Raw genomic sequence first — 12,732 nt, 5'->3', positions numbered from 1 at the left:
ATGTCCTTCCACAGTGGAGACATTGGTTTCCGGGCAGGAGTTGATCATGGTCAGGGTTTGCCACGCATGTCTTCCTCTTAGCACGTTTCTCCCTTGCGTCCTGAGTTCAAGTGTCTTCAAAGTCCATGACACCTTTGGTAAAGGCTGTTCTCCAACTGGAGAGCTCACAGGCCAGTGTTTCCCAGTTGTCGGTGTTTATACTACATTTTTTTTAGATTTGCCTTGAGACAGTCTTTGAACCTCTTTTGTTGACCACCAGCATTACAGTTTCCATTTTTAAGTTCGGAATAGAGTAGTTGCTTTGGAAGACGATAATCAGGCATCCGCACAACATGACCAGCTACCATTCTAGATGGCTGTAAATGCAACCACCCTGGGAACCGTTTCTGCTTTGGCTTAAAGGCAAGATAAAAACACATGCTATCTTGTGGTGCAGGAAACGATTGCAATATGTGGAGAAAATGCAGCAAAATTTCTGCCTTGGGAGAAAACGCCTTATTCCTCCACAACAACTGGATGACAGCTATGCTTTTATCGTTCTAAGCATTTTCAGATGAAAATGCCCCTGAAGTGACCTCTTGTTCTCTTCTCTTGCATTCTGAAATTCCTTCTCACCCAAGGAAATTACATTGCATAGCTTTTCTGTTTGCAGGGAACTTTCTGGCATACTGCTTTCTATTTGCAGGGAGTTAAAAAGATGCTTTTGAATTACGGTGCTAGAGGAGACTCTTGAGAGTCCCATGGACTGCAAGAAGATCAAACCTCTCCATTCTGAAGGAAATCAGCCCTGAGTGCTCACTGGAAGGACAGATCGTGAAGCTGAGGCTGCAATACTTTGGCCACCTCATGAGAAGAGAAGACTCCCTGGAAAAGACCCTGATGTTGGGAAAGATGAAGGGCACAAGGAGAAGGGGACGGCAGAGGACGAGATGGTTGGATAGTGTTCTGGAAGCTACCAGCATGAGTTTGACCAAACTGTGGGAGGCAGTAGAAGACAGGAGTGCCTGGCGTGCTCTGGTACATGGGGTCACGAAGAGTCGGACACGACTAAATGACTAAACAACAACAACAAAAGAAGGAGGAGAAGGCAGGGAAACTGGTCTCCCTCCCCATAACCAGAAGTGTTTTGCCTCATACTACCACCTCAGCATTCTTGCACCTAATTCTCATCTTATTCTGCTGCATGTTTAAACAGTCTTTGGTGATGCTCTTTAGAATCACAAAATTAAGGCTAGACGGGAATCTCCAAAGCCAGTCAGCTTAACAGAGGATGCTCTAACACTGACTAAAGCATACTTTTGATTACTATGTAAAGAAACATGTTGCTCTTGAGCACCCAACACAGAGGAGAGGTGATTTGCCCATGCATGCCCATCATTTCGATCCCTTGGTGAAAAGATCAGGATGTTGCCCTTTTGGGATGGGAGTCAATCACGTGCCTGAACATTCACCTTGTGCGTTACAGATGACTGGGAGGTCTGGCACAAGAAATCGGCTTCCCCAAAAGATCAGACTTTTCTCCATAAGGAAAGAGGTGGGAAACTGCCCTTGGAAACAAACAAATGCTCCATAAACAGACCACCTGGAAGCATCCTAAGCACCTAGGACTCAGCTACATTAGTAAAAAAAAGCCAGCGTTTTAAATGCATTATAAACATGCAACACCAGGTGGCGCTGTAAAGAACAAAACTTTTCTAAGTGATTTTACATAGGGTTTTCTCTTTCTTCCCTTATAACAATTTAATGTATGACTTATTCATAGCATCCCACCCCCTGCCCCCAGCCATGTGTAAATCAACGCTTTGACTGGCAATTGGACCGGCGCTATTGAAAAGTCTTGTGACATCAGGAAAAGATGCACATTCTGTCTGTGGTGTTAGATCAGCAATGGCTCTTCCGAAACACGAGCAAGTACCTGATGCCATGGTCGAGTGTGAATGCAATTAAACTCCATCCCTGTGATTAAGCTTTCCATCAGAATGGCTTTTAAATGGTTGACAACAGCCTGATGAAGTATTTTCTCCTGTGTATTCATTTGCAAACAACTTCGCAATGGCAATTGTTTCATCTTTGAATGGACATGCCTAAATGCGCTCTAGTTAAATCCATCCAATTATCCTGCAATTGTCTGCGCAGGTCGCATGTGGGACTTCCTTTGCTTCCCCCAAACTGTGAAAATTCAAGCTTATCCATGTAGGAGGGGTGGCCATCCTGTGTGTGGGTTTCTTATTTTACCCAAAAAGGAAATATCCCTTATGGCCCTTCATCTTTTTCCTATTCTCCTTCCAGGAAGCTACAACAATGAGGAAAAATGACAATGCCAGTGTGGTATCATGGATGCCCTGAGCAAATGGCCTTTGCATTTTATCACTTTTCTTAGGCAACTATGAATGCAGTATTCCCACGAGGCCAAAGACTGAACTTTATCTAGAATTCAGCTTGGATTTACTATAATTTGCTTTCCATTAATCCCTCTGTTAGCTACAGCAAGGGAAGCATAGCCTTGAGCAAAAAGTGGAAGGACACAAGGTCCAAATTACAGGAAGCTGGGCAGCAGCATTTCGATTCTGTTAACGAGGATAGCAGTATTGAGCTCAGCCAAATAGAGCATAGGTGTTGCCACTGGAAAGAAGGGAGACTGCAGGCTGGTAAATGTCTTTTGACAAACTTAGCCCAATGGGATATCAATTCTATTTAAGCAGTGTAATTACACTTTTAATAATAATTACCCTCATCTGAGGTTTAGCTAATGCTGGTTTACGTAGTATTAGTTACTCTTTGCCCCCACTTTCTTGTCATATGCTGCCTGCCCAAAGCAGATATGATTCCTACCATTAATTACACCGCTGAGGATGTGAAGTTGCCTTATAGTGGTCCATTTAATCCCTTCTGGCCAGCAGACCAGATTTAATGGTGGCCAACCCTCCGTGGGCCACATTTCAGAGGTGGGCAGGGCCACCCACCTTTCCATCACCTGATATCATATATCCCCTGGCAGCAGTGGCATAGCAACCCCTACTGGCACCCGGGTCAGAGTTTATTTTAAGAAATTGCCAAAAGTTGTCGAGTTTTTTTAAAGATACAGTGGTACCTTGGGATGTGAATGGGATCTGTTCCTGAAGTGAACGCAACCTTCGTCCGCACGTCTGTGCATGCGTGGGTTGCGCTTTGCCGCTTGTGCGCATGACATCATTTTGACCGTCTGCGCATGCGCACGCGGCGAAACCCGGAAGTAACATGCTCTGTTACTTCCGGGTCGCTGCGGAGCGCAACCCGAAAATACTTACCGTAACTTGAAGCACATTTATCCCAAGGTATGACTGTATTAGCAAAAGTTGGTGAGCTTTTTTTAGAACGACCAGAGTTGTTGAGCCCAAACTTGACTTTATGAGGGATGGACAGTGTCCCCAATGTCATGCAGTGCTTGGGACGCCCTGCGACTCCATGCTATGCCCCCCCCAACCCCTGCCTTCCTACGCTACTGGCAGAAGCAGCATGGTTTGAAACTGGCACTGAATTGGTTACACTCGTAAAGGAACAATCAAGAGATAGCTCAGCTTGTAGAGTGTTAAGACTCTTAATCTCAGGGTTGTGGGTTCAAGCCCCATGTTGGGCAAAAGATTCCTGCATTGCAGGGGGTCGGACTAGATGACCCTCGTGGTCCCTTCCGACTCTATGGCTCTATGAGCCTATGCTCCTGCTCAGGGCCGGATTTAGGCTTGATGAGGCCCTAATCATTCAAACATCTTTCTGCAGGGACTGCAAGATGGAGCTGTTCTGCCTGGCCTTGGGGCTGGACTCAGTCTAACCCCGCCCCCTCTCATTTATTTATTTTTTGATGGGACCCCTTATATGGGATTTTGTATATAAATTTTCCCTTGGCTCTTTTTGCTGGCCCATGTAGGACCGGCATGGATAGTTGGCCCCAGTGAATATTTGACGTTTTCTCCCCTTATGGCTTTCATCTATAGGCTACCACTAAAACAAGGCTGCATTTTAAGCTGCTTTTTAAACTGTATTCTAACTTATATTTTAATCAACTGTTTGTTTGGTTTTTTGTTTTGTGTTGTTTTTAATGTTTTTACTGTATTTATATTCAGTGTTAGCCGCCCTGAGCCCAGTGTTGGCTGGGGAGGGCGGGGTATAAATAAATAAATAATAATAATAATAATAATAATTATTATTATTATTATTAAGCTATTGAAGGTAATGGGGCCCTTTATATGTCCAGCTGTCCTTTGTCAACAACAAATTGTTTCTGTTTTTGTGTGTTGAATATATGCTATATGGTAATTTATGGACCTAATAGGTATCTAAATCCATTTGCACATAGCAAAATATGTATTTTGGTAATGTATAGTGGTACCTCAGCTTAAGTACTTAATTCGTTCCGGAGGTCCGTTCTTAACCTGAAACTGTTCTTAACCTGAAGCACCACTTTAGCTAATGGGGCCTCCTGCTGCTGCTGTGCCGCCAGAGCACGATTTCTGTTCTGTTCTTATCCTGAAGCAAAGTTCTTAACCTGAAGCACTATTTCTGGGTTAGCGGAGTGTGTAACCTGTAGCGTATGTAACCCGAGGTACCACTGTACATCCAGGTTTTTTTTCCTTTAAATTTTTTGTGGGGCCCCCAAGAGAGTGGGGCCCTAAGCTATAGCTTGTTCAGCTTATACGTAAATCCGGCACTGCTCCTGCTTGTTCCTTTGCAAGCATGGCTTGAATTTGGTTGGAACATGGGACAAAATGCAAGTCAATGCTTGCCAACCTGCTTGAGAGCGGCCTATAGCACAAACTCCTGAGTGCACCCAATGTCTGCTTTCGACAGGGACTGCATCCAGTCAGGAGCTCACGAAGCGGATCTGAGCGTGGCAGCCAAATTTTAAATGGGCACCGAAGGCAAGTCGCACTGCCAATGCTGTCGGGAACTCCCAACTGGCGCTAAGCAGGGCTGCTTTTAGCAGACATCGGATCCAGCTGGGAGCGCCAAGAGGGGCTTCCGTTTGAAGCCTGATCTAATTGGCACCACACGCGAGAGCCACAAAGAAGCCACACTTATATTTGTGGGATGTAAAACACAGGAGCAGTCAATTACAACATTCCTAGAGTGTACATGTTAAGACATGGGGAGGGATGTCTGTCCAGCCAGCAGGTAAACTTCCTGGGACAGACTTCCTCCGCATGTGACCAGAGGTGGGTGTGGCCTCACCTGTGCAGGTAATGATAAAAGCACAGAGCAGGACAGCCATCTCTCTCTTGCTCTCTTGCCTCTCTCTCTCCCATCTTCATCTTTCGAAGAAGCAACATGCCCTCTTGGCTCCCAGCCAAGAGAGGAGAAAAGGACTATCTTCCTATAAGATAGATTCTAAATGTATTTTACCTTTCTTTAAGCCTGTCTGCCTTCTGGGATCCTATTGTGAACAGAACGTGAGTAAACTCTTTTATACTTTTATAAAGACTGTGTCGTGTCTTGTATTTTAAGAGGGAACAAAGGGGAAATTACCAGAGTAATTATTATAGTGGTTCTAGCGAACCTGAGCACACGTTACCGTTGCGTATTTAAAGGGGAATGTCTATTAACTCTGCTGATATTTTGGGAACTTGTTAGCACAAGTTGGATAAGGATATAATCTCACAATATATCCTCTCCTGCATCCCTGAACATTCCCACAATATTTGTGGCTGTGGCTGTAGCTGATGCACATACGATGTCACATGGCATCAGGTGAATGACAGGTGGGCGTGGCTGGGGAAAGGGAGAGCCTCACAGGTCAAATCAGGACTCCTTGTTGGCTTAATTTGGCCAATGGGCTGGGTTTTTCCCTTCTCCTCTGACTCTCATGGGTTTCCAAAGGACTCAGCCAGGGGGCATTTCTGAGGCTGCTATACAGTGCAGCCTCTCAAACAGCTTCAATAATAATAATAATAATAATAATAATAATAATAATAATAAAAAAATTTATTTATACCCCACCCATCTGACTGGCCACTCTGGGCAGCTTCCAACCAAATATCAAAAACCATACAGCGTCAGACATTAAAAACTTCCCTAAACAGGGCTGCCTTCAACTCTTTTAAAAGTAAAATAGTTGTTTATTGCCTTGACATCTGCTGGGAGGGCGTTCCACAGGGCAGGCGCCTCTACTGATAAGGCCCTTTGCCTGGTTCACTGTAATCTCCCTTCTCGCAGCGAGGGAACTGCCAGAAGGCCCTCGGCGCTGGATCTCAGTGTCTGGGCTGGATGATGGGGGTGGAGACGTTCCTTCAGGTATACAGGACCATGAACTACAGACAGTTGCCACGGATGATAGGAGCTGTTTTCCAACAACATCTGGACAGTGCTAGTTTAGGGAAGGCCACACAGTTCCTGGAAACACCAGGAACTGAACATACAGAATGTGTGCATGTTTTCAGCTATCCCACCCTCTTCATCCCACTGCAAGGACACTCTCTGAACATGCAAAATGCTCCCCTCCCTCTATATTTCTGTATGCTGTGGTATTTATTCTTAGACAACTCCCCCTAATCTTGGACAGCTCCTGGCCGCTCCAAGCAGCTGGATTTTTTTTTTTTACCACAACCAGAGCGGGAGGCTGAAGGAAATGGTTTTGTTGTTTTGAACCTCGACTGACTGTAGAACGAAAAAGAAGTTTTGAGTTTTCGCAGCTGCCTGGTGAGAAGCAGCCCAAGCGGCAAGAGAGCACCGTTCCTTCTGAAGGATGAAGGCTGTTTTTCAAGATTCATTCTACCACCTGTGTGCCTGCTTCTTCCGATGTGTCTCAGTTTGAAGATGGTAAATAAACCCGTATTACAAACTCCCAGAAATCTCGAGCATTCTCCCCTTCAAAGGAAATGCTGTACCCAAGAGAGGCTGTACCCAGAACTTAGGAAATGAGCCTCTTTCATTTCTGCAGTTTTAAATTATTGGTGGGTTTTTTGGTTTGTTGCATGGGAGTAGCCAGGATTTCTGTTAGGGGGCTGATTTCTGAAGGAGTGTCTCCACCCCCATCATTCTGCCCGGACACTGAGGTCCAGCACTGAGGGCCTTCTGGTGGTTCCCTCACTGCGAGAAGCCAAGTTACAGGGAACCAGGCAGCGGGCCTTCTAGGTAGTGGCACCTGCCCTGTGGAACGCCCTCCCACCAGATGTTAAAGAGAAAAACAACTACCAGACTTTTAGACGACATGTGAAGGCAGCCCTGTTTAGGGAAGCTTTTAATGTTTGATGCATTACTGTATTTTAATATTTTGTTGGAAGCCGCTCAGAGTGGCTGGGGAAGCCCAGCCAGATGTGCGGGGTATAAATAAATTATTATTATTATTATTATTATTATTATTATTATTATTATTATTACTATTAGGGACAGGTTGTGTGTATGTGAGAGAGACAGAACCTCAGTTAGTTAAGTATTTTTATTGATTTACTTGATGTCGGGGGGGGAGTTGCCCCCCTACCCCTACCCCTGATTGGCTACACCCATGGTCTATTGTACTGTCTTTTGTATTTTTACATTTTGTTCGCAGGTAGTGTTGGCTTTTATTGGCAGTTGTAAGGTGCTTTGTGGCAGAATCTGCACCTCGGAACTCCCTGCCTATTGACATCAGGCAGGTGCCTTCACTGTATGCTCTCTGTTGTTGTTGTTTAGTCGTTTAGTCGTGTCCGACTCTTCGTGACCCCATGGACCAGAGCACGCCAGGCACTCCTGTCTTCCACTGCCTCCCGCAGTTTGGTCAAACTCATGCTGGTAGCTTCGAGAACACTATCCAACCATCTCGTCCTCTGTCGTCCCCTTCTCCTTGTGCCCTCCATCTTTCTCAACATCAGGTTCTTTTCCAGGGAGTCTTCTCTTCTCATGAGGTGGCCAAAGTATTGGAGTCTCAGCTTCAGGATCTGTCCTTCCAGTGAGCACTCAGGGCTGATTTGCTTCAGAATGGATAGGTCTGATCTTCTTGCAGTCCATGGGACTCTCAAGAGTCTCCTCCAGCACCATAATTCAAAAGCATCAATTCTTCTGCGATCAGCCTTCTTGATGGTCCAGCTCTCACTTCCATACATCACTACTGGGAAAACCAGAGCTTTTACTATACAGACCTACAGCTGACAAAAACATTTTGTTTAGGCGAGCATATAGAAGAACGATGAAATGGATATTAATGAAGAGAGGATGTGGTTATAGAGGAAAAGATGGACATATGTTTGCAACGGGAGTGGGAAACCTGTGTTTTTTTTTTTAAAAAGAAATTGTATTAAATTAAATAATTTGATTCGATTCGTAAAAATTTGGGGAAACTAATAAAAATAATTGGGGGGGGGATTAGAATGCTGCAATGTTTTTTAATCTGGTTTTTAGCTTATTGTTGGTTTTAATAAATTTTGATTGTTTTAAATAGTTGTTTCTAAGTGCTTTTTGCTGATAATTTTTATTTTTTTATTCTTTCCGCAAACCACTTGGAGGTTGATTTTTTTTTTTAATTGCACTCAAATGATATATAAATCTTGTGAAATAAATAAAACAAAGAGTATGTCAAACACTATAACATAATATAAAGTCATGTACTCTCAGTATATTGATGCCAGGATTATATACAATGCAAGCAATACCGGTCATGAATAAAAGTTAATAGCTACAGGCGCAGGGCCCTCAAGAATTAATGTATTTCTGACCAAAGATTCACAGAAGATTGGACGAAATTTGTTGAATATATGCAAAAATTAAGTGATAATCAGATAACGTTTGTAAGTTTTCAGGCAGTTCTGTGAAGAGAAAAATTAGAATATTATGAGAGTATAAGATAAATTAAATAATATTGTAGTGTAAATTTAAATTTAAGAAATGTGGAGAAAGTAAGTACTAGGAAGGATTTTCAGGCGGGATGAGGGAAGTCAACAAGGAGAATCTGGATGTAAAAAAGATGTTTTGAATGTATAATTTGGTATGGAAAATGAAATATATATATATATATGAAAGATGCCCCCCCCAAAGAATTAATCTATTTCTAGGCCACTATGCTGTATAATATGAGGGCGGTGTACAATATTAACACATAAATCACCGTTTAAAAACAACAACAGATATCATAATTGTGACTGGCCAATCAAAAATCGATCAGGTGCAAAAGCACACATTAAGATCCACTTGTGGAATCCTTCTGTCATGCTGCTGTCATGCTTCATCTGAAGCCCTGTTCTCTAAGATTTATAAGTCAGTCCAAAGGAAGGACACTTGCTAAGTGAATTAATGAGGTCTTCAGCTTGTGGCATTTCAGCAACCCAGCCCTTCTTCCTCACTTTCTGTGGTTGTGATGAGGGAGCTTCCTACAAATGTTCCACCCTCAGGAGACTGATGTGGTTAGTTCCAAGGGGCGGCATTTGTTGATCGCTTATTGAAACTTAGAGTAAACTTCCATACACAGCATTTTTTTCTTATCAAGTTATTTCTGAATGACAGTGTGTACTTCCTTTGGCCACTAGAGGTCTGTTCAACACTGCAAAAAGAAATTGCATATGCTGGCCTTATACTGTGTTCCTTGCATTTCAAAATATGGATTACTTCAAGCATCATGCCCCACCACCGGTGATTTATGAACCACACCAACAGCCAATGATGCTCCAGAATACGACTTCCCTCTTGAGTTTTCTGTTCAAAAAAAGACGACCAAAATCCACCTGAAAGGACTCAAATGCAAACCCCATTGAAAGGAATGGGGCAATACCTCTCATTGATTTCAACCAGCCTTGCATATTCATCTGTACATCCCACCCCCCCTTGAATTTCAGGGGGAAATTGGCCACAGATAAAGTACACAGTGATAGATTTTAGGGACACAAGAAGAAAGACTGGGAGAGGCTTGGCTTAAATAATTTTCTGCTTCTTTCTGGCAGTTGGCAGCTACTCTCAAATTGCATATAGCTTATAAAACATTCACAAGCTATGGCCCACCCTTTTCCAACTTGTCAATCCATTCTCTGCTCTGTGGTGCAACTGCAGTCGGTTTACACATTAGCCCTCTCATTTCTGTAGAAGCCTCAGGTGACTGCAGAGGCCATAAAACCCGACAGCCACTACAGGCACATCCCTCCAATGAAGAAATTAAATGAAGCATTATTATAAAGCATGAGGCCCTGAACGTCTTTCATGCAGAGCCATGATCCCAACTCAGTAAATCTGTCCTTGGATAAAGGCTACCAGAGCCAGACACATTTTGCTCTTTCCATGCACATTGTATATTGTTACCTAGAGCAGATATAAATAGATTCCACCAAGGTGCTTGCTCTTGCTCTGCTCCTGGTAATATTGGTCATGTTGGATATGTACCATGCTTTACATCCTCCCACACACAATGGAGTGGCATTAACATGGAGCTCATACCACATGATTTGTCCTAACCACATGTACACAAGATGGTACCTGAAGTGAGAACAGTCACAGAAGCAACAGTATACAGTGCTACCTTGGTTTTCGAATCTAATCCATTCCAGAAGACCGTTCGAGTTCTGAAATGTTCAAAAACTTAAAACTCAATAGCCAACAGCTAGTCCTCAGGATCTTGCGCTCAGCAGAAGTTGTGTGGCATGTTCAGCTTTGGAGGCGTGTTCGAAAACCAAAGCATTTACTTCCGGGGTTATGGTGTTTGGAAACCGACATGTTGATCCACAGAGATGTTTGAAAACTGAGGTACCCCTATACCTTATTGGTAACATGGAAACACTGTCCATACCCTCCAACATTCCTCAGATGAAAATAGGGACATTTCTCTCTCCATCCCCTCCACAACTGACCCTCCTCAACCCCACATTTTTGGTGTTGCCCCCCCCCCGAGCATTTCTTATCAGAAGAAGGGTGAGTGCCGCCACCATACAACACACACACACTCTAACATCCAGAGAAAACCCCTTAATCCTGGTTTTATTTTATTCTTTGGTAGAGAACAAAAAACAAACAAAAAAACCATACACCAATAAATATTTTTTTAGAAAGGGGCAAGAATAGATGCAGATGCACAAAGCATTAAAAAATAAAAATCAAGACTCCTTGTGTCCCTCTCCCCCTTTCTTCCTGCCCTTTGCATGGGCCTCTTCTCCTCCTCCAGTAGCAGCTACGAGCTGCCCAAGGGAGGAAGCCAGCAGCAGCGGCCATGGAGAGACCATGGGATGCTCCCTCGCAGCCACCACCCGGGACAAGCACCAGCTCCTCCTCCTCTCTGAGCTCAGCGGTGGTGGCACTGGTGGAGTAATTGGGGCATTTTTGGATCAAATCAGAAGCCAGGGTGGCTTTTGTAATTCTGGGACTGTCCCTGGAAAATAGGGGCACTTGGAGGGTATGCACTGTCTAAGACATTTATCGCAAGTAGGAGCAGCGACATCATTTATCGAAGCTGGTTGCTTTAGACAGAAGCAACTGCAGGCCAATCATTAAGGCCTCTTCTAAATAACTATGCAATTATCTCAAACTGTGATCCGTGGGTCCCAGTACTTCCTTGGGACCTATCATAGTACATTTCTACTAAGTGTAAATGTAAGGTAAAAGGGTAAAGGACAGTTAAGTCCAGTCAGAGGCGGCTATGGGGTTGTGGTGCTCATCTCACTTTCAGGCCGAGAGAGCCGGTGTTTGTCCACAGACAGCTTTCCTGGGTCATGTGGCCAGCGACAGGACACCGTGATGGAAGCCAGAGTGCATGGAAACGCCGTTTACCTTCCCGCCACAGCAGTACCTATTTATCTACTTGCACTGGTGTGCTTTCAAACTGCTAGGTTGGCAGGAGCTGGGACAGAGCAACCAGAGCTCACCCCGTCGCGGGGATTTGCACTGCCGACCTTCTGATCGGCAAGCCCAAGAGGTTCAGTAGTAAACCACAGCGCCACCCTCGTCCCATGCTACTAAATGAATGTTCCTCGGTGCCTGGGTTCTTGATAATTCCCATCATACCAGGGCCTCCCACCCTCAGATGGATTCTCATAACTCGACCTTGTGCCTGGAATCCCAATTAACTCTCCATTCGTCCCTCGGAGCTCATTTATTGACACTTTGGCATGTGCTCGGGGGTAAACCTGACCCTGCCTCAACAATATGTCTCAGATCCCGATCTCGCAAAGGCTGCTCACAGCTTGACAAACCGCGATGTGCACATTCCCGCAAGATCAAAATCCAAATAATTATGTAGCAAAGCACTGCCAAGTGGAACAGCACACAACGCTTGTTGGGAGATGCCAGAATGGTACTCTTTTTGCTTTGGTTTCAGGGCAAGCGTGGCTTGGCCCTTGCCCCTTTATTGATGATAATATAATTCTCTGGATTTAGTCACTAACACTTTCTTTTCTGCTTGGCAGGGAGCAAACATTTGCTGAACCCAAACTGAGCATGAATTCCATTCTAAGCTAATCCCGCTGCTCAATTTGGAAGTGTTCCCGAAACAACACACTCCTCCGCTAACATTTCATGCCAAACGAGAACTTGCCTTCCAATGGCTTCACTAGCTTCTTCTTCTTTTTCTTTATTCCATTTAACGGGACAAGGTAAATATTGAGCTTTACTTATACATTGCCAACATTTTGCTATGGATGTGTCTGGAAAACAAAGGATCTAATCAGATTCCTATTGCTTCTCTCCCAGCACTGTTTCCTCCAGGTTTCCCAGGAAAAGGAAACCTATTTTCATCGGATAAATGTTGGAGGGTATGGAGTTATGTGACCCACAAGTCAAGGAGATAAGTAACTATACAACCTTTAGAAGACATCT

At 44.1% G+C, this 12,732-nt stretch overlaps 1 long non-coding RNA gene across 1 annotated transcript in view; it reads left to right on the top strand.

The window, feature by feature from the left end:
- The first annotated feature begins 10,434 nt into the window (after positions 1 to 10,434).
- The window catches only part of LOC308466335, a 273,836-nt gene continuing 271,538 nt past the window's right edge, over positions 10,435 to 12,732 (top strand). The window contains exon 1 of the long non-coding RNA XR_013980768.1: positions 10,435 to 10,531. This is a non-coding gene — a long non-coding RNA (uncharacterized lncRNA). The remainder of the gene's footprint in view (positions 10,532 to 12,732) is intronic.

This window comes from Podarcis pityusensis (assembly GCF_964106645.2).
Source record: "Podarcis pityusensis genome assembly, chromosome: 17".
NCBI classification, from domain to species: Eukaryota; Metazoa; Chordata; class Lepidosauria; order Squamata; family Lacertidae; genus Podarcis; species Podarcis pityusensis.
Note: the sequence above shows the minus strand (reverse complement) of the source record. Positions and strands in the feature narration are given on the sequence as shown.